The sequence below is a fragment of the Rattus norvegicus genome, chromosome 3, assembly GCF_036323735.1.
Source record: "Rattus norvegicus strain BN/NHsdMcwi chromosome 3, GRCr8, whole genome shotgun sequence".
NCBI classification, from domain to species: Eukaryota; Metazoa; Chordata; class Mammalia; order Rodentia; family Muridae; genus Rattus; species Rattus norvegicus.
Genome location: NC_086021.1, coordinates 125,551,853 through 125,575,741, shown reverse-complemented (window position 1 = coordinate 125,575,741; position 23,889 = coordinate 125,551,853). Strand labels below are relative to the sequence as shown.

The 23,889-nt window shown below is 43.6% G+C and overlaps 1 protein-coding gene and 1 non-coding gene across 8 annotated transcripts in view; one reads left to right on the top strand and one right to left on the bottom strand.

The window, feature by feature from the left end:
• Positions 1 to 23,889, top strand: part of Fsip1 (fibrous sheath interacting protein 1) — a 142,598-nt gene that overhangs the window by 95,394 nt on the left and 23,315 nt on the right. The window lies entirely within an intron of this gene.
• LOC120102132 (U6 spliceosomal RNA) lies at positions 10,552 to 10,658 on the bottom strand. The gene has a single exon (XR_005503136.1). It is a non-coding gene; the product is annotated as a U6 spliceosomal RNA (small nuclear RNA).

Sequence of the window (23,889 nt, the reverse complement as noted above, 5' to 3'; positions counted from 1 at the left end):
CTGCTCCAGAGAGGCAGCAGCTGCATTTCCAACAGGCATCATTCCCAGCACCTGAAGGTTCATTCCTTGGGGAAGCCTGAGGCCAAGTCAGTCTCTGTTGGGGTGGCCAAGGAACAGGAGAGCAGGACTGCATAATTATCTGAGGTGGAAATGTACAACTAGAAATATTTAGGAATGGGGTTGGGGATTTAGCTCAGTGGTAGAGCGCTTGCCTAGCATGCGCAAGGCCCTGGGTTCAGTCCCCAGCTCCGGAAAAAAAAAAAAAAAGAAAAAAGAAAAAAAAGAAAAAAAAAGAAATATCTAGGAATACGAGGCAGCATGGAGGCATTCATGAATCTTGAATAAAGTTACTTCATTAGGTGACTTTTTTTCTATATCTGTATTCAGCTACCTTGCTGCAAATTTCTTGGTTTTAGTGAAATTCTACAGGACTGAAATTTTTTGGTTAGTTACAACAAACAACTTTGGTAAATGAACGGACTGCTCACCTATTTTTAGGGATGTGATTGAACTTGAGTGTTGGTTTAAAAATTCCTGAAAGTGTGCCCATTGGTTAGCCAAAATCAAATCCAGTCTCTTCCAATTTATTTAGAGCACAGCCTTTTGGCATGTGGGCATTAAAAACATACCTTACCCTCACTTTAAATTGACATATAGATCCATTAGCTAGCTTTTAAGACTGGACTAAATTGTACCAGCTGAAATGGTTATTGCTGAACTTTCAGAATTCTGAAGACTATTGTGATTTTGGTAACGTGGAAAAGCACTGGTTTTGGCCAGGGCTGTTTAATGTGAGGACCTCCCATGCTTGCCTGGCCTGTCATTTTGAGAACTGTTCTGCTCCCGTGCTCCTGGTATTTCTTTTAACAGCCCTCTAATGCTTCAAACAGGTTCCACTATTTCACCATTAGAAACAAGTCCGCCATTAGTGACAAGGTGACAGGCAGCACTGTAGAGTGTGAGGCTCTGTCACTTTCACTTGTATTCTGTCTTCATGAACTCCCTTCCTTCCTGGGTGGGAGAGTTCAGATCCTCAGACCACTGACTAAGACCTTAGGAAAGGTATTAAAAGCCCAGGTATCTATCCTTAGGAGACCTTTGGCCACTGTCTTAAAAAACGTGAAAAGTCTATTAATATGAAGTATTTATTGTATTCTTTCCAGTGACATAATGGATTTTCCTCAAGCTCACCCTGTGGTGCTGGATAGGAAGATAATTGTACCTGTCCCCCACGGCATAAAGGAGTGAATGAGCTGTGGTGTGGCGAGCTAGAGTGACCGTACTGTCCACTAATGTGCTTGCCCTGATCTTCTTCATGGAAGAACTGCAGAGTGTGTGGCCCAGAATGTCCAGCACTCATCTTTCATGCTGAAACTTTCCCTCGTCCTTTTTGGGTGGGTACCAAACCCTTATAACAACCCCTCTTTTAAGGAATCCCTTTGGATGTGGCTGTTATCAGCCTTTTACGTTAGACCTGAACTTTAAGGCTTCGTGCTTATTATAAGCTGTCCTGTTAAGCTGAGGGGCTTGGTTAGATTTATCTAGGCACCGGCTCTATAGACTCTGCCTCACTACTGATCTTTAAACTACTGAAAAACAAGTTTGTTTGAACACCTTTGAGTAATGATCCCTCACGCACTGCCCTTCACGGCTCTTTGACCTCCTCGACTCTGGCTGGGGAGATAAGTACGCAGCGAGTATTAACTAGGACGTAGTTTAATTTGATACACTGGATATGAAGCTGCTTCTGGTTAGTCAGTGGCTCATTCGTCTGCAATATCCTCTGGGGGTGAGCTACCACCTTTTAGAAGCCATCCTCCTAGCCTGGCCTGGCTAAGAATCTAGCTTTACAGTGCTCACCCTGTATCAGGTGGGAATGGAATGTGGGAGAGCAGGCCCCAGACGGATGACTGAATAATAATCCTGTATTCTCCACTAAGGGTAATACCAGGGACTCTCAGAAGAATAAGGAATGCTCCACAGCTGGGCTGAACTCTAGTAACCATGACCTGGAAATTTATGTGTGACTAGGAAGGACTGGGGTAATAAACTTAATTAGTTCTGACATCTGTAACCAAAACCATAGTCCTCTGGCACTAGACTGTCACACTCCCAGCAGTTTGAGAAGAATGTATTTTTACCAACATGGTTTAGAACAAGGAAAAACCCAAATCTCTTATCTTGGATGTTAAGGTGAACAAATCAAATCCCCAAATCCTTCTGAAATTATATTTGAAATCTTCACCTCTCTCAGGTTTTTTTTTCCCCTCGGTGTGATTACATCATTAAGTACTGTCATGAAAACTGATCCAAATGATACATGAACAAAGAAGCATGGACTTAAGTGGGAACATTTTACATCAGCTAATCTGGCTGAGGCCAGTAGGCCTCGGCAGCTGCCCTAGCTCCGAGTGCCTGCAGCTCTCATCACTTAGGGGTGGTGAGTGGGAGGTTACCTGCCCTGCACTGAATGAGTTCCTTGACATAAATGGAAAAGGGGACCCTTTAACTCAGTAGTTAAAGTCACTATTTGGCATACCAGTATCTAGTAACTTTTCAGTAGGGATGTTAAAATGGACAGTGTGTGTGTGTGTGTGTGTGTGTGTGTGTGTGTGTGTGTGTGCGCGCGCGCGCGCGCATGTGGATTCTTACATATCATGTGTACATGCATGTGCAGTCATGACACATGTCAAAATCAAAGTATAATGACATCATTTCCACCTTTCCTCACTCCAAACACTCTCATATATCCCTCCTTGCTCTCTTTCAAATGTATGGTCTTTTTTAAATTAATCATTCTTACACACATATATGTATCTATTCCTAAGTACATAAACATGACTTCCACAGTCTATATGGTGTTATTTATGTGTATGTTTTTAGGACTGACCATTTAGTATTGGATAACCAATTGCTATGCTCTTCTCTGGGTAAGACTGTTTATTCTACTCTCTGCATTCCGTATTTGCCTGTAATTCTTTGTGCAGGGTTGAGGCCTCTTAGGCTTTCCCCTGTTCACTTTAGCATGTCTATTGTCCTGTTCAACTCCCACTTAGGCAATCAGATTGGTGAGACTCTGTGGATGTAGCTTCTGACATTTTTAGGAGAAACAATCTCACAGCAAACTCCCTGTCCCTCTGGTGTTTGCGGCCTTTCTGCGCATCTGACCCCTGACCCGCAGGCGGGGAAGTTGTACTTTAGATGTAGTCTTTGGGTCTGGGCTCAACAGCTCTGCAGTTTAATTGGTTGTGGGTTCTGTAATGTCCTCTGTTTATTACAAAGAAAAGTTTCCTTGATGAGAGGTGAGGCCTACACTTATCTGTGAGTAGTAGAGCAATTTTTAGAAGATACTTAGGGATTATACCGCTTTAGTAAAGTGGTGGCTGTGGGTTCTCCTTTACGATCCATAACTTCACTAGCCCTGAGGAAATAGCTAGGTGCCTATAGTGGACATTATTTTTCTCTTGTTGAGCAGGTCTTAAATCCAGGAAGAGCGCTGTTGCTTACTGTCAAGATATGCGTGCTACCACTACATACCCTTGGGTCATTGTGCCACCCTGGGCGTGATAGCTCATGGATGTCACAGCTGGGTAAGACTGTTGGTTGCTGCCCTTCTTTACAATCTTGTATGAAACTAATTTTCAAACTTAAAAATTCTAAATAAATAAAAATTTATAAGTTAGATAATTTGAGCTAAACTAATAGTCTGTATGTTCACAAAGTTGTGCTTATTTCATTTCTCTTGGAATACTGGAATGCTCTCCAAAGAAACACTATACGCAGTCACCATAATCCTCAAACTTCTGTCACAGCTCACATCCTTCCTCTGAATGCATTAGCATCGGATCATTGTGACATTATATGAATGAAATTACACAATTTGTGATTTTACTTTTTGTTTCTTTCACTTTGCATATTGTTTTCAAGGCTAATTTATTATTATTATTTAGCTGATTTAATTTCCTTTTATGGCCCAACAATCTCTGTCTGTCGGTTTGTCTGTCGGTCTGTCTGTCTGATCTATCACACACACACACACAACCTTTCATTCCTTTCCACCACTTGATGGACATTTGAACTGGTTCTGTTTTGGGGCTAATTTTAAATTGCAGTGATTAACACTGTTGCTATGATAAAACACTGGGTAGAGAAGCATTTATTTGGCCTACAGATTACTGTCCTTCATCGCGGTACATCATGGCAGGAAGTCAAGGCAGGAGCTTAGAGGCAGGCATTGAAGCAGAAGTCACAGAGGAGTGCTGCTTGTCAGCTTGCTTTGTCTGGTTCATTCAGCTCCATTTCTCATACAGCTGAGGCCCACCTTTCAAGGGATGGCACTGCCCACAAAGGGCTGGGTCCTCCCGAATCAATTAGCAATTAAGCAAGTGCTTCATAGATATGGCCGCAGGCCAACCTGTAAGGGCTTCTTCTTCCCAGGTATGGCTGGGTTTGCATCAGGCTGACCTTTGAGGCTAACTATGAGAGTACACACGTCTTGATGTGGCCATGTTTTCAGTTGTTCTTAGTATCCAGCCAAGCACAGGGCTGTTGCATCTGTTTACATTTTCCCTTTCACTTTCCATAAAAGTGCTGACTTTTAATACTGAATAGGAAGACGGCTCCAACTTAAGCAAGGGTGTTGTTTTTTTGTAAAGTAATGTTCTGTAGGTGAAATGGGTCCATAGTAATCAAACCGTTTTCCTGAGTCTCCAGCCAGTCAGCAGCAGAGACAGAATTTGAGCCCTGGTTTTGTCTATTTTGTGTTCTATGAAAGACTTTCTGAGAGTGGGTAATTTATAAAGGACAATGATTTGTTACTTAGAGTCTGGACTGGGGAGTCCAAGGTCAGGAGCAAGGACCCAACCGTTGGCAGAGGTGTTCTTACCTTGTCTTCTTATGGCAGAAGACAGAGAGGGTAAGAAGGGAACTAGAAGGGAAGAGGGATTAGGGGGAGGAAAAGAATGACAAGTCACAGCTATGGAGATTTTAAAGTCAGGAGCCCACTTCACAAAGACCCCAGCCCTAATGAACTGGTTACCACTTAAAGTTCCTACCCTTTAATGTGTTTCCCATAAATTTCCAGCATATGTGTTTTGAGCTTCCATTCAAACCAGGGTTTAGGTCACTTGCTTCAGGAATAGCATCTTCAGACGATAACTAGTTTTGTAGGAGACCTGGAGAGGTGCCAGAAAGGAAGAGGGAGGAGCATGGAATGGCACTGCCCTGGTTTGTAGATTTGCTTGGTTTCATTGGAGCCCCAACTATAGGTACCATTGTGTATATTAATGTAGTATTACAATACTAATTTAATGGTGTCAACCATCACCAGCGAATGCATAGTACTCCTGAAAATGACTGTATTATAACATTAGGTTCTTCTTAATTAGGAAGCCTCTTCCTTCATCATGTTCTTGTGAATTCTGACCATAATCCCCTGTCCCAGCTGGGTCTACTTGATGCTGACAATGACATTTTTTTTAGGGTTCAAGTCTATTTATGTATAAAGATGTTCTAGCATGGCACTCAAAGCCATTCGAGATAGGCACAAGTGCCCTCAGCTCCATCTGCTCTCATCCCATTCCCTTCAGGCAGTTCTGCATCAGGCCACCCTCCTCAGCACGGGATCCTCACTCAGTGTCTTCAGCTGTTTTCTTTCTTCCTGCTCCTAGCTTCTCTGTGTCCTTTACAGCCTGGCTAAGATCCTTCTCCATTCACACTTGCAACAGAGCAAAACAGAAGATAAACAAAGCAACTTTAAACAGTCATTGTAGGGAAATACCTACAGCATAAAATGCGCAGCTCACTGGTATCAAGTTGTCTCAGATTCTGCTGCAGCCAGCACCACAATTCATCCATACTGTTTCCCCTTCTGAGTGGAACCGTATTCATGAAACACCAGCTCCCCATTCTCCCCTCCTTTCCAGTCCATGGCAGCCACTGTTCTTCCTCTCCCCATGGATCTCAGCATCCTGAGCATCCTCAGAGTCTGTACAGCTTATTGGTTCCCATTTGCCTATTTCACTTTATCTGTCCTCAAATTTCATTTATGTTGTGAGGGGTCAGAGTTCATCGTTTCAACGCAGAATCATGCCTCAATTCTTGCATCTACCACACCGTGTTTGCCGTTTATCTGTCCATGGGTGCTTGGGTTGCTTCCACATTTTAGCTGTTGTAAATAATGCCGCTATTAACATGGGTGTCTAAACTGTTTGACTCTCTGCTTTGAGTTCTTCTGGGCATATTCCCAGAAGCAGGATTGCTGGGTCCTATGGTAACTTTGTTGGAACATTTAAAGAACTCCTGTGTTGTTTGTCACAGCAGTGGCACCATTTTACACCCTACCTGCAGTGTGCAAGGATCCTTCTTTCTCCAAAGCCACAATGGCAGCCGCTGTTTTCTGCTCTACCCCCAATCTTCACGTCCCCTGTGATTGATGAGTACGATTAAGCATTGTCTCATATGCTTGCTACCATTTGCCTAATTTTCTTAAGAGAAATGCCTATTTAATATTCCTACACCATGTTAAATGTTTTTTTTTAATATTTTTCTGCTGTTGAGCTAGCCCCTGACATCTTGAAGCACATGTCTGTCTCGTAACACTTGCCTAAGTCTGCCTTGTATTGGCATTAGTTGTGTGTGATTTTGTCTTCTGGGCAAGGTTAGATCCTAAAAGACAGCCACAGTTACTCACCTCACTTTCTGGTGAGGGGTTTGAAGTCTTTTACCTGTGCAGTTCAGTTTGAATGAGAATGAGAGAACCAGGAAAGTGGAAATTTCAACTTGTTAGAAAGCACAGTACCAACACCATCTACCTATATCATAGCCTGTACCATATACCATATCACAGACCGACGCCATACTCTTACAACACACTGTATGAGGAGCGAAGGGTAACAGCGCAGAACTGGAAAGGTGTACCTTTCCACCACTACAGTCTGCAGTTCACAGTCCTCCACTAGAGGCCAGAAGTTTCTGGAGACAGAAGCTATGCTGCTGACTGTGCAGTGTTCTTGGCTCTGAGATGCTAATTTCATATCTGATTACACAGAATGGTTATTCTTATCTCCATTCCATTCCGAGTCTACATTACGCAGATTATCCACATTAAGTCACCTAGGGTGGGAACTTTGAATAGCTTACCTCTAACCCCATGTTTAGCACAACATGTATGCAGCTGATGCTTGTGCTGGTTACTATTATGTATACTTGGCACATGCTGGAGTCATTAGGGAGGAGGTGACCTCAAGCAAGAATGTTTCCTGTAGGTAATCCTGTGGTGCGTTTTCTTGATTGATATGGGAGGACCCACCGCACTCTGGGTGCTATCATTCCTGAGATGGTGGTCCTGGGTGCTATAAGAAAGCACACCAAACAAGCCTGGAGAAGCAAGTCAGTGAGCAGCGCTCCTCCATGGCTTCTGCTTCAGTTCTTGCCTTTCGGTTCCTGCCTTGAGCTCCTGCCCCGACTTCCTGTGTGACTAAACTGAACAAAGGAATAGACTCTTTCCTCACCAAGTAGACTTTGACCATGGCATGTTAGCACAGCAATAGGAACCCCAACAAAGGCAATGCTTAATAAGCCTAAGAAGTTAGTCACCTTCCACTCAGTCCAAAGGATGGTGTTTGCTAGGGAACTTCAGCCAGTTATTAGCTATGAAATGCTGTTATGAAGGACCATCTTTGGTTTGAGTTCTTGAGAAGTTTAATAGACAAGCTTACTTTTACTTCTCTGTAGTTATTTCAATTAAATCCAGTAGACACAAAGCCTGTGTAGATCTAAACTTTTTTTTTTATAAAAGAAAAGCATTAGGTAAGTGTGATCTTTTGATCATTCCCTTTGTGTGTACAAAATTCACAACACCCATTTATTTCTGCATGCCTTTACCCCTGAATAAGTAGAATTTGCTTTTATAAATACAGCTGGAAGTTGAAAATGCACAACTAATGAAGTACTAACTCCAAATATAACAAATGTTTAGAATTAATTTTTAATCACAACATCACCACATGTGATTGCGATCTTCATCAGAAAGTTAATAAGTTATTTTTATTATTTTTTTGATATTTTATCTTTCTTAAGCTTAAGTGTTCTTTTTTAATTTTTTTTGTTGGATATTTTTAAATTTACATTTCAAATGTTATTCCCTTTCCCTCTATCCCATCCCCCCTTCTTCTATAAGGGTGTCCCCTATGTTAGAATATGTGAGTGTGGTGTGCATGAGAGAATGTGTGAAAATGTATGTGTGGTATGTGTGTATGCATGTGTTTTGTGTCTCTGTGTGTATATATATGTGTGTGTGTGTGTTTGTGGTTTCTGTGTATGTGTGTGCATGTGTGGTATATGTGTGTGTGTGCATGTATGTGTGTGGTGTGTGTGTGTTTTGTGTGTGTGTATGTGGTTTGTGTGTGTGTAGGTGGTTTTTGTGTGTGTGTGTATGTGGTTTGTGTGTGTGTATGTGTGTATGTGTGTGTGTGCATGTATGTGTGTGGTGTGTGTGTGGTTTGTGTGTGTGTGTGTGTGTGTCCATGTATGTGTGTGGTGTGTATGTGTGGTTTGTGTGTGTGTGCATGTATGTGTGTGTGGTGTGTGTGTGTGTGCATGTATGTGTGGGGTGTGTGTGTGTGTGTGTGTGTGTGTGTTTCCTTGCCCATATGGGTTCATGTGAAGATGAGGGTTCATTTTCTTTGCTTTCTTGTTTCTTGAGATGGGATTTCTCACTGAACCCGGAGTATACCACTTCAGCTCTACTGCCTGACCAATGGGCTCCTGTGATCTCTCTGACTCTACTTAATGTCGTACTGTCAGACTTGCTTTTAGATGGGTCCTGGGGTCCAAACTCAGGTCCTCATGGTTAGATAGCAAGCACTTTATTTCTTGAGCCATCTACTCAGCTCTAGTAAAACTTCTATTGATTTAAACCCAAATGATAAGAAACTCAAATAGTTATTTTATTTAAAGAAGGAAAATAATAAGAAAATTGGTTAAAGCCAGCACAAAGATGCATTTTTATCATTTATTCTTTAAGAATTTCAGACAAGGCATTTTGATCTTATTTATCCCTTATCATTCTTCCTAGATCTTCTCTAACTATGCAACTTCTCTTTTTAAGGCATAAAGGTCACTTGGTACAGCCCACACATTCTCGGAAGTGTGGCCTTCCATTGGAGCAAGATTAATTTATTGGAGATTACACCCGTAAAGAAAACTGACTCTCCCTTTCCAGATAGCTGCCAACTGCCAATAGCTCCTTGCTTAGGGGTGGGACTTGCTGCCACCTCCCCTCTCCATGCTGGCATTTGGTCTGACTTGAGCTTGCACAGGGTTTGTGCATGCTGTCACAGTCACTGTGACTCCATATCTGTTTCCTTGTATTCACCCACCACCTGGGCTCTTCCAGTCTTTTTGCCTCGTCTTCTGTAACAATCCCTAAGCCTTGGGAGGGAAGGATGCAGTAGAATTCTTTAAAAACTTCTGGATGTGTGTCATAGTCATTCTTCTGTTGCTGTGAAGAGACACCATGACCATGGCAACTCTTATACAAGAAAACATTTATTTGGGGCTGGCCTATTCAGAGTTAGTCTCTTATCATGATGGTGGGAAGCATGGTGGCTTGCAGGCAGATATGGTACTGGAGAAAGAGTTGAGATTTCTACATGGGGAGGGGGGGTTAGCATGGATTTTTGAAACCTCAAAGTCCACTCACAATGACACCCTTCCTGCATTATGGCCACACTTCCTTTTTTTTTTTTTATTACCTTGAGTATTTCTTATATACATTTCGAGTGTTATTCCCTTTCCCGGTTTCCGGGCAAAAATCCCCTTCCCCCTTCCCCCCTCCCCTTCCTTATGGGTATTCCCCTCCCAACCCTCCCCCTATTGCCGCCCTCCCCCCAACAGTCTAGTTCACTGGGGGTTCAGTCTTAGCAGGACCCAGGGCTTCCCCTTCCACTGGTGCTCTTACTAGGATGTTCATTGCTACCTATGAGGTCAGAGTCCAAGGTCAGTCCATGTATAGTCTTTAGGTAGTGGCTTAGTCCCTGGAAGCTCTGGTTGCTTGGTATTGTTGTACATATGGGGTCGCGAGCCCCTTCAAGCTCTTCCAGTTCTTTCTCTGATTCCTTCAATGGGGGTCCTATTCTCAGTTCAGTGGTTTGCTGCTGGCATTCGCCTCTGTATTTGCTGTATTCTGGCTGTGTCTCTCAGGAGCGATCTACATCCGGCTCCTGTCGGTCTGCACTTCTTTGCTTCATCCATCTTGTCTAATTGGGTGGCTGTATCTGTATGGGCCACATGTGGGGCAGGCTCTGAATGGGTGTTACTTCAGTCTCTGTTTTAATCTTTGTATGGCCACACTTCCTAATCCTTCCAGTCATTTCAAGAGTTCTACTCCATGGTGACTAAGCATTGAAATCTATGAGCCATGGGACATTCTTTTTTTTTTTTTTTACTTTTTTTTTTATTAACGAGTATTTCTTATTTACATTTCAAGTGTTATTCCCTTTCCCGGTTTCCGGGCAAACATCCCCCTAGTCCCTCCCCCTCCCCTTCTTTAAAAATATGGAACGCTTCATGAATTTGCGTGTCATCCTTCCGCAGGGGCCATGCTAATCTTCTCTGTATCGTTCCAATTTTAGTATATGTGCTGCCGAAGCGAGCACGCCATGGGACATTCTTATTCAAACCACCACATTCCATTCCATGGCCCCCATAGGCTTACGGCCATGTCATATTGCAAAATGGATTCAGCACAACTCCCAAAGTCTCTGTAGTCTACCATTCTCAGCACTGTTTAAAAGTCCAAAGTCTGAAGACTCTTCTGAGACTCAAGGCATCCTCTCAATTGTAAACACAAATATTTTGAAATCAAAATAAAAAAGCATATCACATGCTTCCAACAGACAATGGCACAGAAGATACATTCCCACTCCAAAAGGGAGGAAAGATGGCGTAACGAGAACATTCCGAACCAAAGCAAGAGCACACTCAGCAGGACAGCAGGTCTGCGGCTCTGTGCAGCACACCTCTCTGTCCTGGCCTGGTCCATCTCCGCAGCTCTGTGCAGCACACCTCTCTGTCCTGGCCTGGTCCATGTCTGCAGCTCTGTGCAGCACACCTCTCTGTCCTGGCCTGGTCCATGTCTGCAGCTCTGTGCAGCACACCTCTCTGTCCTGGCCTGGTCCATGTCTGCAGCTCTGTGCAGCACACCTCTCTGTCCTGGCCTGGTTCCATGTCTGTCCTGCATGTCCCATGTCTGCCCTGCAGCTTTCCTTGGCAGGGAACCCATCATTCTGACATCTCCAACATCCTGGGGGTTCGAGCACAATCAGGGCTTTACTGTCACAGCCTCACACAATGGCCTCTCTGGGCCTCTGTATAGGGACATCCTGGCACACGCTTGGTCTCCATGGCGGCTTTCCTCAGCCAGGGAGGTACATTCCACAGCCCCTTTCTTGTTTCTGACTATAAAGCCAGAACCATGTGTTCTGAGCTGATGGGGCTGGCGCTTGGCCTCCTCCTTCAGTTACATTTGCATTAGTTTTCTGTTGTTGATGGTTTCATTCACTGTTTAAGCTTTTCTTTAACTTCTTTTCACGCATTGGAGGCTTAGCTAGGTGTGTTCTTTCACTGCTCCCCAGGTCACCACATCCTTTATTCCTGTGAGCACAGGACTTGGCTCCAATGAAGCTTTTCCCCCGCATGTGTATTTTGTGTTTCTCTTTGTCCAGCTTGCTCCTTCCTATTGCAGATCCACACGAGTGACCACTAATAACCACACGACATAGTCAAATTTAGGCTGTATTGAGATCTCATCTGTCAAAGCTATTAATCCAAATCTCTTCAATACAGCCTCAAAAAAGCAGCCACTTCCTTTGCCAAAATATCACAAGAATGGGCTGTGGGCTCCTTATTAACAGTCCTCCCTTCTGAAACTTCCTGAGCTTGTCCCCCAACCATTCAAGTTGTCCTAAGCACCACGGTCTCCCCTGCTCCTACTAGGAGGGCCCTTTAAGCACCGAGATATGGGAATATAAGCTTTAGAGCTGGGTGTCTCTCCTCACTGCTCGGATGAAGGCACTGATGCCCAGGGAAGTAGTTCGCTTGAAGTCCTTCTGAGAAGTGGTGCCATTCTCTCTGTGTGATTTCACTCAGCTTCAGTTGTCAAAGATTTACTGCTGCTGTTCCTCCCAAGGTACAAAAAACGAATTAAGCATTTTGGAACACTTTCATCAAAGAATGAAATAAGTACATATTGTTTTAATCTTTGCTTTTCAGATACAGGGGTGGTAGGATGTAAATCTTTTGACATTTGAAGGAGACTAATCAACAAAAAGTTAAATGAAAGGAGACTGGAATATGCACAAATAAGGAAAGAATAAAATAATAATACTGCAGTCTATAATCAAGTGATAAAACTTGTGTTTTCCAAACAGATTTCCTTGCTATGTGGAAATTTCATGCTCACATGTCCTAGTTAGCCTTAACAGTCACCTTGCTGCACCCTTTTGTGGAAAGAGAACCTGCCTAGATCTTGTTGACCCTGGGGCATGTCTGTGGGGGACTGTCCTGATCGTTCATGGATGCAGGAGGGCCCAGCCCACTGTGTGTTGTACCATTCCTCAGCAGCTGTAAGCCAGTTAGTGAGCAACGTCCACTATGGTTTCTTTGGCCGGGAAGAGAGTTGGTTGGAGGTAATGCTTCGTGAAAGAGCAGTCAGGCCTACCTTAACTTCCCTCGACGATGGGCTATAACCTGGCATTTTAGGTTGAAATAAGCCCCTCCCCTTCTAAGTTGCTTTTCATTAAATCAGGAACACAGGATCATAAAGGAAACCAGATTACCCAGTGTTTGTGGAATGTTAATTCTTAGCAATTGATGTTATTTATTAAAGCCTCTTAAGAGTTCATAAACATGATTGACTTTTTCAGTGGCAAGCAGTAAGGATATTGGCTTGACTGGAATGAAAATGTTGGGAGAGGTGGACATAAAGCAGAAGAGGCAGATATTGTCAGGTTGTGGAGGGTCAAGCTGGGTGTTAAAGACTTGATTCAACAGGGGACTCCTGTTGGTTTTTGCACAGAAGGAGACACAGTGGAAATATCATTTGGGGAAAATAACCTGAGAGAGGTGTGGGGCCAGATGGGATGGAAAAGACCAGAATATGCTGAAGAGCAGAGTCTGTGGCTGGAAAGTAGGTCACATACTGGTTTGTAGACTTGCCCTAGGAAAAGCACAAATCCAGGAGCCCTTTGAATATGAGAAGGAAGAAGTAAGCTCGACTGTGCCCCCTCAGCTGTCTGTGACATCTTGACAAACAGAGGGGCAGTGAAGAATTGTCAGAATAGGTAAAAATGTTAAAATATGTTGGTTACTATTTTTATAAGAATACTGAATTCATGAGAAATTTCTGTCAGCTAAGACACCAGCTAAGAGATGGTTAGCATGGATTTCCTGAGTGTTGTTTACATCGCAAAAGTTTATGTGAGCAAGCATATAAATTCTTCCAGTGCGTCTCACTCCTGTTAAAATCTCCCGTGAATCTTCACTCAGTTTTCTGGACTAGAAGAGCACAGCAGTGTCAGTCAAATGCTGAGGTGTGATCTTCCCTTGCTGCCGGGGATTTGGAGATTTCTCTCTTTGTTCTGCTTTCTGCTTCCTGAAGGGCAAAGTGTTTTCCAGAACCATTGCATAAATGACCGAAAGGGGAAACGTTCCAAAATACATCTCAGATATCTTAGGTAATGTATACTTACACATGTATTGATAAGACACATTGCACTTAGAGCCGTCATTGCTTAGCGGCTTCTGTGTCTGATTTCCTTAAGGGCTAGGTCTGTGATCCATTCTGTGGAAGTGATGTCTATATCAAATTCAGATTATGAAAGTAGCACACAGTGAGTCACACAAAGCCATGAGCTCCATGGCCGTATGGCAAATGTTTTAATAAGATAGGGATGAAAATGGAAAATTTCCAGGAGTTTTCAACTGTTAGTACAATCTCAAAATTCTCTTGTTTTTTCTTTTTGTAACAGTTTAATAGCAGATTTTTTTGTAGCATTTAATGTTACAACACCCCTACTCCCATCCCAGCAGATGCTGGGTATTGAACCCAGGGACTTGAGCATGCTAAAAACATTCTACCCGTGAGCTCTGCCCTTATGCCCCAGTGACTGACTTAACTCAGAAAGTGAAGCTTACTTTTAGATTCCAAACTTTGCATGTCATTCAACATTGTAAAAACCAGTATGCCAAGCTCATATTCCTGTGTTCTAATTTAGTAGACATTGGCAGAGTATACATGGACCTTCTGAAAAATTTGCCATAAGAAGTCTTTGTATGTCTTGCCCTATTTTTTGTGTTTTCAGTTCTTAATTGATAATTCCATTGGGAGAGGCAACTGGGGATTGAACCTAGGGCTTTGCATATGCTGGGAAAGCCACTGAAACACACACCCAGTTCTCATGAGCATAGGTTTGGTGTGCCTGGGAGCAGAAGGGCCACACTCAGACATGTGATGCTCCCTACCAACCCCTCTCTCTAACCCCCATCCCTTCTGCCCATCATGTGTCATGGGTCTTGGCTCTCCTGTTTCATGGCAGCAGCTTTTTTTAGCAGGTTCTCTGGACTAGAACTCAGGATAATGGCTGGGCTTCCTGGCATCTGAGTGAGAATGGAGGGACAGCATTTTACAAGAACAATGTGAACACTTCAGGTAAATAGCTGGGGCTTGTGCAACTCCAATGGGTGGCAGGCTTTGCAATGAGTTTCCCAAACAGCAGGAAACAAGCTGTAAGCAGTTTATCCTTTAGTTACAAATTCAAAAGCACGCCTTGAGTTCACTTTTCAGTGCTTGTCCAGAAATCAGTATCTTTCTTAGACCGCTGAATGCTAATATATTTGGATACTGCTCTTCAGCCCTCATAGAAATACTTATTCTTCTCAGCTTCTAAGCTTGAAGGTCTGGGGCAGAAATTCTCAAGAATTCCTAAGAGCCGTAAGACAAAGCATGAGCAGTTTGTGCCTGTGTCTTAGATGCACACCTGGAACACCATCTTGGTAGAGCTGACTGATAAATGGGTTGGCAGGGAGACTCATGGCATGACAAGTTTGATAGGGCACCTTGACGGGTGGTAGGAGCAGAGGGTTTCCCCTGGGAAGCGAAGGGGCCGGATGTTTCCAGTCATCAATTATACCTGAACAGCTGCTTTATGCCCAGAAGTCTGACTGATATGGGCATGGCCCCTCAGCTGGGTGGCTAGAGGTTAATGTATTTTCCTGCAGTAGGAGGAAATGCCCAAGCCACTAAGGTTTTAGGTTGTGATGAGCGTGACATTCTAGACAAAGGCATGCGTGGAGGGCTGGGTAGAGGGGATACTTCTGAAGTCTGTTTTAAGAACTTATTACTAAAGCCTGAAGTCTAAGGTCCAACAAGATGCCCTCCAGTCTCTCTTAGTTGATGGTTTCAGCTAAGGAAAACTCCTGTTCACAAGGTGTGCAACTCAGAGGCCTCCTGACATTAGACCCTTTGTAGACTCATGAACCACACAGTTACATTTTGGCCCTTCAGATGTTATTTTAATTTATGGTTGGCACATATCCTGAGTTTTGCAGAATTTTCCAGCCATACCAAAGTAAACTGGATGGTTTAAAAATATGATGCTGAGTTCTCAAGCCAGAATCCAATTTAAGTAACTTATTTATGAAAGAATACTTATACTGGGCTCAGACTGCAAAAGTACCTTTGTCAAGGATGTGGCACATTACAGGGATAAACTCCCAAAGGGCTAGTCCTGGTGTTCCCCCTCATTGACCAATGCCCACGGCGTCTCATCAGATACAGTAGGGAGCTCCAGAACAAAGTCGGACACATTTGAGACTGAAATGGTCCCCACTCCCTCTTTGGTGTTTGACAGGCTTGTTATATTTTATTTTTTTATTTTTCAAGAAAGGGTTTCTTTGTGTAGACCTGAAACTTGCTCTGTAGACCAGACTGGCCTTGAACTCAGTGTGTGTGTGTGTGTATGTGTGTTGTATGTATATTGCATATGTGTGTGTTTTGTGTAAGTGTATGTATGTCTGTGTGTGAGTATATGTATTGTGTGTATATTGTATGTCTGCACATGTATTATGTGTGTGCATTGTGTGTGTAGTGCATGTGTGTGTATTGTGTATGCGTGCGTGTGTGTGTGTGTGTGTGTGTGTGTGTGAGTGTGAGATAGCATGCCTATAAAGGTCAGAGAACAACCTGTGGGAGTTGGCTCTCTCCTTTCATGGGTTCAAGGGACTGAACTCAGGTTTGTCAGCAAATGTCTTTATCTGCTGAATGATCTTGCTGACCCCAAGAGGTCTTGCTTTGAAGACTAAGCAAGTTGTATAAAGAAACTTTCCCTTAGAGAAATTCCATTTTTAAAAAAAGCTTCTGGGGGTAAAATGTATTAGGAAATGCTACGAAAGACAGTCTTAAAGAAAGCTGACAGGCTCAATGGCAACAAGCAATCTGACACTTCACCAGAAGAGCAAAGCTGCATGTGGGTTTTAATCTTAGGTTTACTTAATGGATTTTGATGCTTTGTGAGTCTCCCTAATGTTTAGCCAAAATCCAAGTCCTTTTCAAAAGCTCTATGTCTCCTTGAGAAACAGGTTTGGCCGGGGCTGGAGCTGGCTCAGTGGTTACAGAGCATTCGCTGCTCTTGTAGAGGACCTGGGTTTAGTTTGTAGCATCCACACGGTGTCTCACAACCATGTCTAATTCCAGGGGATCCATCACACTCCTCTGACCTCTGCAGGCTCTGCATATATGTCGTATACTTACATGTGGGCAAACTACTCATACATGTAAAAATAGGTTTTAAAAAAGCAGGTTTGGATTTTCTTGCGTTTTCTTAGTTTTAGAGAGGTAGTTTCTCAAAGGAAAGGCAAGAAGGCCTTAGGACTTTGAACTTGCAGGCTGGGTCCCAGCAGGGCTGAATATGAAGCAGAAGAAAGCATGTGTGCATTCCTACCCCAAGCAGCATTCTTTATCCCTCCAGATCCCTGTCACAAAAGAATTTGGCTAAATACAAAGACCCTGAGGTACAAAAAGACTTTTAAGAGCCACCCGCAGTCTGTGAGTGAGCTGGCCAGCCACTCCAGCCACTCGCATGAGTTAATCCTGCCTAGTGCTCAGGTTAGGAAGTATTTTCTTGGGTCACGAGCAAGTTAAAAAAATAATAAATTACAGAGTGGGGGAGGTGAAGTGCGCATTAAGCTCTGTCCAGGAAACTCAGAGAGCAAGCTTAGTGTAGTGTGCACCACGGAGAGTTCACCATTAAGGGGTTTTCTTTGGACTGTGAATGCTCACAATGTCAAATGACGCGCTTATAACAGAGTCATCAATAGCGTACATGACCCATTTCAACCTCAGTACCTTTGGCAAGTATAGCATTAACATTGGAGGCTTTATATCAAAGTATTAACTATGAAATGAGAAAATGAAGAGTAATTGCAGGGCTTGCGGCCCACATTCTATTTCGGTGACTGCAGTTTGGACTTTTGCAGCGCCCTGTAATTGAGCACTACTCAATAATTTTGTGAGTATTCCCAATATTAGAAGGCCTACAGTTGTGCTGACTTTACACTAGCAGCTGGGTGATTTGTTCTGAGTTCTGGAGTTTTCCTATTATGTTGTTTGTTGATTATAAAGGCCCTGGGATGTGAGTGGTGGAACTTGTAAATTTAAAAAAAAGATTTGATTTCTATTTATGCATATGGGTATGTATGTGTATGCACATGTGTCTGCGTGTCTGTATGTGCACATATGTTTGCAGCTGTAGTCATGGCCAGTTGTGAAGCACCTGATGGAACTCTGGGAATTAAACTCTGCCCCTCTGGAAGAGCATGCATCTCTTCAGCCTGGGGCTGCTTTAATCCAGTATAACTCTGTCACAGCATAGGAGACAGGGCAGACTTCGGCTGTAGGTTATGTCGATGGTGACAGATTGATGCCATAGTACGTTATTCACTCAATATCTGAAGCAACATTTCATCAGTAAACACCAAAAAAGTCTGTTAACTGGAAGGCAGGAGGAAGATCTGCTTGTTTGGGACAAGGCTTCATCGCTATGTAGCTTGGCCAGTCTTATCCAGATCCTCCTCCCTTTCATGTCTTTTTATGCATCGTAGTTTATCTGCCATGCTGATAGGCTGTCCTATTAAAAGCTCTGCTCATTATAGCCAGGTTCCATGGTTCCTGTTTTATTTCTGTCAGTTTAATGCCCCTGGCTGGCACATGTGATCAAGGCACACAGCAGGCTTCAGGGAGGTTGCATCTCTCACCGCTGATAGCCCTGACAGTGTCCAGTCATTCACGGTGCCTCTTAAAACCCCGAACTTCGCTCTTTCATTCTGGGGGGTAAGGAGCTGATACCACAACCCAACCTGCTGTACCACGGGAGCCGGTCCTGCTTCCTGGAGAACGACGGGAATGTAAACATTCTTTGTCTGAATTAGAAATGGGTACATTTTGTATGTGCAACTTGTACTGTCCTTCCACATTCCCCTTTTGTGGTTGTTTGAAGCTCGCTTGTCTCTAAACATTTCCAGATGTGCATGGAGCTTCACAGGAGCAAAGGTGTGTTAGCCATCTTCACGGGTGCCATGGGGGACAGGCAATTTCATTATTTTCGAAGCTTCTGTGAGAGCAGCCCTTGTGAGAGTCGAGTAGCTGTGGACATCTATCTTTATCTCCTCCCCCCCCGACTTTTAGTTTTGTTAGTTGTGTTGCAGAATCTCAGTAGAAGATACCAGGGGATAGTTAGGGATGGCTGTCAGCATGTACGGAGCTTAGTAAGCTTACCTGTTAAACTTTAGCTAACACTGAGAGAAAGAACGACATGGGGGGTGGGGCAGGGGCTGACTCATGAGCCCTGTGCATTTGCTAAGATCGTTTCCACTTACTGTACAGATGAACCATTAGCACAATGGAGTTTAGCTGATGAGCTCTGTGGAGAATGAGCAGGTGAGGCTGTGGGCACAGTAGAAGCAGAGGGGAGTCCACATAAGGAGTGGTTAAAGAAATATTGTATAATCAGGAAAAGATTAATGTATTTATTTATTTTATGTATATGAGTGCTCTGTCCTTATGCATACCAGAAAAGGAAATTGGACTCCATTACAGATGTTTGTAAGCCACCATGTGATTGCTGGGAACTGAACTCAAGACTTCTGGAAGAGCAGCCAGTGCTCTTAGCCCTCACAACAGCCCCCAAATACTGTATTTTAAGCGAATGGTTAAAATTATTGCTAAGCCAAGTAGAGTAGCACATGCCTTTAATTTTCAGCACTAGGAAACAGAGGCAGGCAGACTCTGTGAGCCTGAGGGCAGCTTGGTCTAGTCAGGGCTACAGAGTGAGACCCTGTTTCAATAAAACCAATAACCAAAGCCAAACAACATAAAAACTATATCCAGTGCAAGTTACTGAGTGTCTTGATGGTGTCAGGTCTCGGAGGTCTGTGTGACAGAGGGTCAGATTTTCTTTCTGCTGCCATAGATACAGGCACACAGCACTCAAGCACTCCAAGAAGTTCCTCTCGTATATAAGGGGTTGAGCCAAGTGCTCCACAGGTTTCCTTCCAGCTTAGGCTCTGTTTCTCTGCTGATAACAGGCTCCCAAACAACACAGGCAGATGGAGGCCTCGGTAACCACAGGCAGATGGAGGCCTCGGTCATGTTTCTTAGGCCTCCGGGGTGGCAGAGGAGTCTGTGTCCTGGCAGATTCTCTCCATCGAGGCTCCCATGGCCACCCCATTAGTAAGAATCCCCCAGTAATCTGAAGATGTGTTCTCAAGGTACCAGGAGTAATGGGTTGGAATACCCAAGACAGGTGATAGCCTTCCTTCCTGTGGCTTTGTTTCTCTTCTTTGCTAGTCTTACCTTCCAACATCAACTCACTCTTAATTACTTTCTTATTTGAGGCCTAAGAATAATTTAATTTAAAATTTACACACACACACACACACACACACACACACACACACACACACACACACAAAGTAATTACTGAAGTATGTTACCACCACCCCCCCACCGTGATACTTTTCCTTTGTCCAGTCAATACATTCTTTCTGAGCTTCTCTCTTAGGCAATTTATTACGTTCTTGGATGACAACCATGGCAAGGCAACCTTGGCCATTGCCCAAATGGCACAGCATAGTTGAAATATGTCACTACATGTTGTTTTGATTTCTAAACATTTAGTTGTTCTCTCTCTCTCTCTCTCTCTCTCTCTCTCTCTCTCTCTCTGTGTGTGTGTGTGTGTGTGTGTCTGTGTGAGCCCGTGCTGGATGTCCAACTTGAAAGTTGTTCTCAAGAGCCATCACCTTGTTTTTATGAGACAGAGTAACTGGGGTCTGGGGATGTCAAATGGTCTCTGGAGATCCTGCTCTACTCTTCTCAGCATAGGGTACACACACCACCACACCCATCTTTTTAATGTGGATGACTCAGGTCTTCAGACTTGTACACACACACACACACACACACACACACACACACACACACACACACACACATCCCAATAAAAATAAATAAAACAAATCTTTTTTTTTCAATGGATATGGAAAAATAAAGCCAGTCTCCAAGCTTGTCTGTGTCTAGAGCATGCTGGTGAAGAGCCAACACTTGACTATGCATTCCTCCTTTGTCTTTGTGATTTCAGATAGGGAGGGTGCTCTTCATACGTCACTGTGTTGTGTGAGGACGAGCCAAAAGGGCAAACCCCTGAAAATTATAGGACTCGTGAGAACCCCCAGCATCTTCACTCCTACTGCAGTAGAAAACACAGCATATCCCTTTCTGGGTGCAGCCTTTGAGAAGCCACGATTACAGAGTTCTGCATACCAGCTTCTAATTCTCTTTTGTTTTTCTACCTAAATGACACTTAGCTGAACTTGTTTGTTCCAATGGTAGGCCAGGATCATGGTTTCCTAGCTTTCTTTTCTCTCACTGGTGAGTCTTGGTGGAGCTGTACTTAAGAGAAGGGAGTCAGAAGAGGAAGAAAGAGCCTGTTCTGGTTCATACCTCCAGCGCAGGCCTCCTGAATTCCTCTAGGATCCCCACAGGCTTGCCTTCCAGGTTTGGCGGTGACCTCTTGGGTGCATCCTCAGCAAAAAGCAGAATACTAAGCTTTTGTCTTTGGTGTTGGTTGGGAACCAAGAGAATCTGGCGCATGTTTAGCTGGAATCTTGAAGCAATCCTCCTTCCCCTTCCCTTCCTCATTTCACAATACTCAGATTCCACAGACTATGTTTAAAATCCGAGTGCTCTCGGTGTCTGTTCTCAGCTTGTCACGCTGAATCTTCAGTAACCTGGCATTAGTATTTTTCATCATCATCATCATCATCATAATTTTTATAATTTAGGAAGATAGAAAAAGAGAGATGGGGTTTAAGGCTTCTGTCAAAATGGAGCAGATTTGCTAAAGTCACATGCCCATACGCAGAATAAATAGCTCAACCTTTCATTTCTCCAAATTTTGTTTCTTCCTAGCTCCCCTCCCCTGCCCTCCACTCTCAGTCCTCCTTGTGGACCACCCAGCAGCCACAGTGGTGTTTCGTGCTTTCTCACTGAGTTGTTTACCTGCAACCAGAATGCACAGCGTGAAATAGAAGCTCAGCACTAGTGTGTGGACTGATCTAAGCACTCAGATGGTTTGCTGGTGAGGGGAAAAAGTGTCAGTCCAACATGAGTAACTATTATTTCTCTCTGCTATATTTTCAACTTCACATATGAGGACTATATTTACATTATGTCCCAGCAATTCCATTCCTTGTCATCTGTCCAAAGGTTCAACATCCTATTCCAGAGACCGTTGCTCAGCCATGGCCATTGCTCCATTGTTCACAGTGACTAGGAAGTGGAAACAAATGTCATCCCTGATGAATGGATAATGAAACATGTGGTACAAATACTCAAGGGAATACTACATAGCTGTAAAGAGAAACTGGGATCATAAGATCTGCGTGTAAGTGTGTAGAACTAGAAGATATTATTTTGAGTAAAGTAACTGTCTTTTGTATTTCTCTATGTGTAGGGATATCAACTTGACATGAGCTATAGTTGTTTGGGAAGAGGGATCCATGGCTGAGAAAATGCCACCATAAGATTAGCCTATAGACAAGCTGCTGGGGCCTTTTAATTAGTAACTGATGGGAGGGCCCAGCCTGTTGTGGGAGGTACCACTCCTGGGCAGGTCTTGGATGGTATAAGAAAGTAGGTTGAGAAAACCAAGCAAGTCAGTAAGCGGTATTCCTCCAGGGCCTCTGTATCCGCCCCTTCCCTGACTTCCCTCAGTGTTATCAGAATGTTGTAATCGGAAACAAGCTGTCCTCTCCAAGTTGCTTTTGGTCATGGTGTTTTATCATAACAATAGAAACCCCATCTAATTCAGTAACCGAGACCTAGAAGGACAAATGTGGCACTGCTCTGTCTTATCCGTGGTTCCTAGCTTCAGATGTGAGTCGAACACCTAGAAAGTAAAAGGGTCCTTGGGGTTTAGGGGCAGAGCTGGAGGGGGAGGGTGGCTAGTCAGATGCCAGACATGGGTGCTGTGAAGTGGGGGTTGGGAACAATGGAGTTGGTGGGGAAGCTTGTCTGGGCAGAAGGGAGGAAGCAGGGGATAAAAATTCTTTGTTTGCTTAATGTTGTGAAAAAAAAATACTTGGCAGTGTTGAAATGCCAGGAATCACTAAAGGCTCACCAGTTCCTTTGCCTACTAGCCACATGCTTGCTTTTGTTCTCCTCCCTTTGGATTTCTAGCTCCATTGTTCTTCTGTCCTCCTCCTCTTAGCTGTGCCTCTCAGGAGGCGGAGGGCTTTGACATGCGCTGCAATGTGCTTTAAACCTGTGTACAGGGAAATATGGAATCTAGCTATTCTGAGAATTTTTCTCTTCTTTGATGCACATATCTGTTCAATTGATAGCAAATGTTCTCCTGTGGGTCCCTGTGGAATTTTAAAATATTCTTGGAAAAATATTAGCAGATCTTCTTAAGCCCTTCTTATGAATCAGCCTTATTGAGGATTGAGAAAAGATGAAGGATGGACGATATTATTTCCAGATTCTGTAATTTGCATGATCAAGGAGGTAGCTCACCAGCTTTCCATTTGTTACAAAACACTCTTCTTCATCACTGGTGCCAAATGCTGTTAATCCAAAGATGGGAGGAAGCACACCGGCCCCAATCATCACGGTCAAGTTAACCAGAGCGAGCAATTGATTCAAGCAAACTTTTCTATTGGTGTGCCTAGGTTGCTCCCACTAAGGTCAGGGTTAGAGATGTCATCATTGGATGTGAGGAAGACAAGGTTTTTCTAGCCCAGGGATAGGGGGTTTCTAAACAGAAGATTTGGTGGACAAAATAGGTGGGGTCACAGGAGAAGAACATAAGCATACCAAGTTAGTCATAACAACCTCCTGAACCAAAGACAGGACTGCAAGGTAACGGTTGTAACAACACAGTAGTCATAGCAACCCTTTTGAAACAAAGGTAGGGTTGCAAGATGGCTATTAACTTTTGGAAACAAAGATGTGATCCCTATTCCTGGAACAGGCTGTAGAGAACCATTTGTAGTTACAGTTACAGGGCGAGGGGCATCGCCCAATCCTTGAGAAACAGGTTTAATCATTAGTAGGAATGCACCTGGTTTGTCCTTACTATAAGATGACTTCTAAGCTTAAGATGGAGGCAGGCTGGTTCTTCAATAAGTAAAAGTTCTGAGGCTGGAGAGATGGCTCAGTGGTTAAGAGCACTGACTGCTCTTCCAAAGGTCCTGGGTTCAAATCCCAGCAACCACATGGTGGCTCCCAACCATCTATAATGAGATCTGATGCCTTCTCGTGTGTCTGAAGACAGC